This window comes from Rhinolophus sinicus, linkage group LG06 (genome assembly GCF_036562045.2).
Source record: "Rhinolophus sinicus isolate RSC01 linkage group LG06, ASM3656204v1, whole genome shotgun sequence".
Lineage (NCBI taxonomy): Eukaryota > Metazoa > Chordata > Mammalia > Chiroptera > Rhinolophidae > Rhinolophus > Rhinolophus sinicus.
Window position 1 is genome coordinate 138,740,545 of NC_133756.1, and position 6,628 is coordinate 138,747,172.

The window sequence follows — 6,628 nt, forward strand, 5'->3', positions numbered from 1 at the left end:
ATTGTATTCAGTTATTTCTCCCTTCATCTCTTCCAATCTGTAATAGTACATCATCCTTGTTTTTCAGGGTCTTGACACTTTTGACAAGTCCTAGTCAGTTATTTTGTAGAATATCTCTCAATTTCGTTCTTTCTGATGTTTTCCCAAACTTGGAATGAGGTTACTGCTTACATGACATCTGGTTTCTAAGAGGGAAGAGAGGCAGCTGCCTGTCTTCTTAAAGCCTGCAGCACAACACTTTGCTGCATTCTATTGGTCAAAGCGAGGCAAAGGGCCAGCCAGATTCAAAGGGGAGGAGCAACAGATTCGGAGCCTGGATGTGACCTACAGGAATGGAATAATAGAGGGTGGCCATCTTTAAAGAACATCTGTCACAACTGGGTTTTCAAAAATACTTTAAAAATTCACTTAACAAGACCAGCATGAAACCTAAGAGTTTGCCACTGTCACATTGAACATTTTTAATTATCTGACATTTCTGACAAATAGGACCTGCTCTGCCTACTTCATAGGGTGTGGCAGCTGTGGACTATTACATGCGAAGATCTCCCCTAAAGAGGAAAAACTGCCTGGAGGAATGTAGTTAGCCAACAGTTTCCAGCTGCTGCGTTTGAGGCATCTACAAGAGCATTCACACCAGGACCACACTCTCCCCAGGCTGCTCCCAGCGAGTGACTGAGCACAGCAGTGGAACTAGAACCCGACCATTTCTGCATGTCACAAGATTCCTCTAAGGAGCACACTTGCTCAGGAGGTTCCCATCAGCCCCTAGAGACTGCCTCACAGCTATACCTTAGTCTGAGACTCTTCCTCCCCAACTCTCCTTCCTCCTTGTATCCTGTCATGGCTGTTAGAACCTACACTGTACTTGAAGGCTCTCCCTGCCTGCTCCTGCTCCCTCGCCGCTTTACCTTTCACTAGCACATCCCTCAATAACTCGCTTACACTTTTGATTTTTTTCTTAGCATCTGTTTCCAGGAGGACCTGACTTGACACACAGGATACTGTGAGAATCAAATGAGATCAAGGATGTAAACATCCTGTAGCAGGAGGAACAAATATTAGGTATTATTGAGACAGGTTAGTTAGTATGATTGCTAGGTAGACAGGGAGGTCCCTGGTAAAATAAAGAAAAGACAGCCATATCCTAAAACTTCAGGTTTTGAAATCACTCCTTTGCTCCAGGACATAATGTAACAAGGCCTTGAGATTAATCATAAAATTCCTTTTGGCCTGACAAATGGAGCTGATCTAATAGATAAGAGTGTGTTACTTTGCTGATTCCTTTAGGATGGGCAAGCAGAACAAACCTGGTAGACGAATTTCATTAGAAGACGCCAGTTCCCTCCTTCAAACAAGTTCCCTTCTTCAAACAGCTCCCCTTTCCCAAGCAGGCAAGGGAAGGTATAAAAGTAGGAGCTTTTGCTTCAGTCAGGGGGCACCCCCATTCGGGACCCCCGCCCGCTTGGGAGCTGCACCCTCTTCTCCTGCCTCTAATAAACTATCCTGTTTTTAAAACTTTTTGCCTCTCCCTGGTCCGTGTTTCCATTCTTCAGCTTCACGAGACACAATCCCGGCCCACACTCAGAAACTGCCGGCAGATCCAACATCACCCACATCATTATCACTTCTTTGAAAAATATAGGACAAATTGTTTCATCCCATTCAATAGCCTTTTGGAACTTGTTGCATTATTACCCCATTCATTCATTAATATTATTTCATTCAAAGAATATTGGTGTTCTTAATGATAGTGCTCAGTAAAAAACAGAAGAAAAGGTTATATATTATACTTAATAGAACACAGCGTAAGAATTCATCTAAATTGGTATTGAATTGAAAGAGATTTTCATCCAAAAGAGAATTTCGTTCTTAAAGGGACAGGTTTCAGTTATCTGGGATAGTCATTCAGGGTAAAAATCTAGGTGTCTTTCTTTGTTTAATCCTCCTCTTGGGACACGGCCTTTTCCTAGGAAATGGGGGAGATCTGGCTTTGATGGCCGAAGTCCCCACTGAGAGATCCCAAGATGACGAGGATCAGTCCCTCTTTTTAGTAGAATAACTCACAGAGCAGGAGTCCTCCACAGCCTGGATCCACCAAATTCAACTTGCTCCCACCCAGTCTATTCTACGCTCAGCAGCAAGGGTTGCCATTCCTCTGCTTGGTACCTTTATTAGCTTAACTAACACTTTTAGGATAAAGTCAAAACACCTTAAGATGTTTGATCTGACCACAGGCTACCCTTGGTCCACCTCACCCTGCTCCCTGCAACACACACCCTCTCTGCTTCAGCTGTATTTCGTCATTCTTGGAGATGCACATTTTTTTCACATCATAATACCCTCCTCCCCACCCTCCCAGGATTAGGACACATCTGAAAATCATTGTAGAACAGGCAACTAATTGTTTTGGCCTTGCATGCACAAACATGAAAAGCACCGGCTTTAAAACTGTCAGAATGGGTGCTAGCTTGTAAGAAAATCCCAGAAACAACAGTGGACCACCCTTTTAACCCCTAAGTACCAAATGTGGGGAGGTGGGGGAGTGAGGTGGTGAATCAGAGGCATTTAGCAACATAACCCAAGTGGGAATCTCAAAAGAAGGCTAATTCCACATACTCACAAGCACAGCTTAAGAGCCCAGCCCCAGTGGCTTTCAGTTCATCCCTGAATTCTTTAAAGAAATGCTGTTATCACCAACGCTCTTGATCACATTGTGTGGAAAAGTTTGACGTTGGTGCCTCTGAATCAAAAGTGCCTTTCAGAAGAATCAGACTCTAAAAGTGAAGTTTCAGAAATACTGAAAGCAAATTATTTCATATATTTTTATTTTGCCATATTTGATAGAGTGCTATGCGTTAAAATAGATGTCCAATTAAGAATTTAAAAAGAGCTCTTTCAACAAGTATTAAAACCCTGGGTGATAAGAAACCTTTATGTCATAGTTTAAATGGCAGTTCCCCCCACCCCCCGCCCCACCATAGGGATATATAAAATAAAGGCATATCTTAAAATGAATGGTGTCTCAGAGTAGATGAAATATGGTAAAGCCGATTTATTCTCTTGCTTTCTCCACTCGCTGGGCTTTCATGTGTTCTTCTCTCCCTTCCTAGAACACTTTCCTCTCTTCCTGGTTAACTCCCACCCATCCTCTGAGTTTCAGCTTAATTAGGACTTCAAAGAAGTCTTCCTTAACCTCCCCCCTCCACCCTCAGACTGAGTTACCCCTGCTGTGTACCTCCCAGCACCCCACACTTCAGCTCTCAAAACACAGTTATCATTCCTTACTCTACCTGCTTGTGGAATGTTCTGTTTCCCCCACAGGCTATAAACTCCTTGAAAACAGGGAATTCCTCTCTTTCTCACATTGTGCCTGCAAGAGTTGGCACTCAGTAAATATTCATTCAGCAATGAATAAATTAACAACTGAGTAAGTGTCTCCATTACACAGCATATAAATACACTCATTCAATTTTGAACAGTGAAGCAGTAAGAATTTTATCTCACAGATGAGAACACTTAGGCACAGAGAGTAAGAGGCGAATTAATGGTAAAGCCAAAACTAAAATTTCTTAAGGTCCCCTGTAATAATAGTGACATGTCACACTTATTGGGCATTTGCTATGGGCCTGGCACTGTTCTGACTTCTGCATATGTATACTCTCACTTAACTCTCACAATAATGTCATTAGGTAGGTTATTAGTATTCTCGTTTTATGAAAAGGAAAATTGGCATGCAAAGCGGTAAAACTTCCTAAGATAACAAAGCCTATAAGTGGTGCAGTGGAGATACACATCCAGGCACACTCCAGGAGCTGCACCCTTAACCACAACGTGAGAAATGCTGATAAATTGAGTCAGAATATTTAGCAATAGTAACTACTATTATTTACTAGCAGATCACCTCTTCAGAATGTGTTTTCAAGCTGATCCAAGACAAATAGTTTTATTTCACTGGATATTAATACCCTCCCCCCAGCCCAAAAAAAGAATTAAGTCTAGTGTAGTTGAAAAGGCACTCTACTACAAGTTCAGAGCCCTTGGTTCTGCACAGCTCACTCCTGAAGTAGCTATATAACCCTGGATGAATCACATATCGTCTCTGGGACTCAGTGTCTTCACTATTTAAAAACTAGTGGGGTGATGCAAATATACTCACAATCCTCTGATCGGGTCTGTCCCTTTATCTCAAAGCAATTAACAGATACACCAAGTGGAAGAAATCACGAGTGGTTATTAGCCTATGCCAAATATTGAATTCGAGGATGTAACTTAAACTCCAGTGTTGGTTCTACAAAATTCAAATAATGTTTGGCAAGTGAAGGGCTCTTGATCCTCTACCTGAAAGCATAGGTTTTCAAATTCCAACCATGGCCTTTTTTTCCTTTCCTGCTATTGACAGTGTTTGCCTTGGTGGGGAGAGGGAAGCCCAGACTTGTGTTGACAGAGTTTGACTGTTGGGGAAAAGTACATACCTGGAGGGGGAACGGTATTTAATAAGAAACAAGGCATCAGTCTCCACCTGACTCATTCCAACTTGGGCCTCCCTCCACTGTTGCTTTGTCCCAACATTAGATCAGAGGCTCATGTGGAGACTTGCTGAAATCAAATGCTATCAAAAACTCCAGCCCAGCTATGCTGGGGCGGAAAACAAGATTCTCGCCAGATGGGTGTTAGAGCCAAGGCTACTGAGAAGAGCTAGAGACACACACCAGAGCTCCAGAGCATAACCAGCCTTCACCTTTCAGGGTCCCAGGGCTGCTGAAAATATCCGTATTTATCCAAAACTTTCGGGAATGCTTTTCTAATAGTCAGTGGTACTCATTTTCTTTTCTTGACTTTGTAAGAAGTGAAAGGTCTATGAAGTCATCCCCAAGCTGCGCCTCTAAAACTATATTCCTATTCCAAGGCATTCAACATGTTCAGACTTTATGCTTGCATTTTGAGCTACATAAATTTGAGTGAACTGCTCAGCCTCTTAAAGGTTCAGTTCGATTAAAAGGGACAACAAGTACACCTACATACAGTATCCTTAATAAGAGAGAGCTCTTCTATATTTCTTTTTTATTTCCCAACAGTATGTTTTTTTATTCTTTTGGTAATCTCTTCCAGAGTTAACTATTTCTGTTTATAGGTGATGAAATGACTAAGGAATCCACTTCAAATGTCGGCTGTGCTGTGAGCCTGGTCTTTCCCTTCACTTCAACTCAGAATTAAGACTTTTGATCCTTTTTTTTTTTCTAGTCCAGTCTCAGAAGTAGTTTTCACTGTAGCAGTTTTCTGAAGACAGTCTTAGCTTTACAGCAGCGGCCTACAACCAGGCTCTAGCCTCTCCAGGAACACTACCCAGGATGGATTTAAATATGTATTAAACTAAGAGGCACTCTCCCATATGAGTTTGAATGCACTTTATTTTTAGACAACCTACGTGACCTGTTTTTCTTAAAAACAATGCCTCCGCCCAAACAAATCAAGGTCAAGATCAACAAAGAGCTCAAGGTAACCTCAGTCCCATCTGTCCTGTCCCGGTCTGTGGATGAACAGCAGCAGCCCGTTATGATGACAGGGGATGGATCCCAACGGCCAACTGTGTTAACATTTTTCCATGTCTAAACCATCCTTAAGAAAAATCATATATGGGGATCACACCATCCTCACGGTAGTCCAGGAGAGCAACCATGCCATCTGGATTCATGAGTTTACCAATTAAGAACTGGTAGTTTTTGAAATTAGCAAGGATGTGCTTGATTTGTTTTGCAGCCCCTGTCATAAAAGGTGCGACTCTGTTCTTCAAGTTTCCCTTTGACTTATTTCATGTAATCCTTGATATACTTCTTGTAGCCTTCTTTTGTGAAGCTGCTTTTCTGCAAATGATACTTCAACATACCGACACCAGTGACAAATGTGCTTCCGGTACCTTTGCCCTCGGCGCCTTCAGCAGAGGCATTTCCACCAATGAGCAAGTCATCAATGTCACCCTCTATCCTACTAACCATCTTCCCCTCCACTCCAGACACAGCCTGTCTGCAATCTCCGGGACATTGTAGATGTCGGAGAGCATGTCATCATGCCTGGTAAGATCTGGGTAGATGATCATGATGGCGGCTGGCAGGAGACGATGGCAGCACTGGCTTAGCAGGAGCTCAGAATGAGCGCCAGGCAGCTGGAGCAGTGCCAATGGGGAGGAGGGAGAGGGCGAAAAAGCTATCATTCTTTTACGCAATGGCACCACGAGGTCAATCATTTTTAAATCCTCTAAAACCAATCAAATTTGGGGGGTCAGCTCTTATACTGAAAGATTTTATAGAAAACTGTTTTTCTGTAGCTTGGAACAATTCATCTTCACACAATTAGGAAGAAAAAATGTTGAGAGATAAATTGCATTCCCTAATTAGTATATATTCATTCAATAAACATCTAAAAGCATCAGACTTGAATAGGGTAACATTGCTTCCTTTCTAAAGCACTTGACTTACGCGTTTTTCACAAACATTCATTCATTCGATCCCCCTGCCCCACCATATTCTAAGAAAATAGACAAGGATCCTTATTGATCTGTTGGACGTGGGAGTGAAAGTCATAAAGAGCAGCTGAGTGAGCACTACAAGACCATAGTCCTTCATATCAG

General features: G+C 42.3%; 1 pseudogene; it reads right to left on the reverse strand.

Moving 5' to 3' along the window:
* Positions 1–5,592: 5,592 nt before the first annotated feature.
* On the reverse strand, positions 5,593–6,097 carry LOC109456735 (translationally-controlled tumor protein; annotated as a pseudogene).
* Positions 6,098–6,628: the final 531 nt, after the last annotated feature.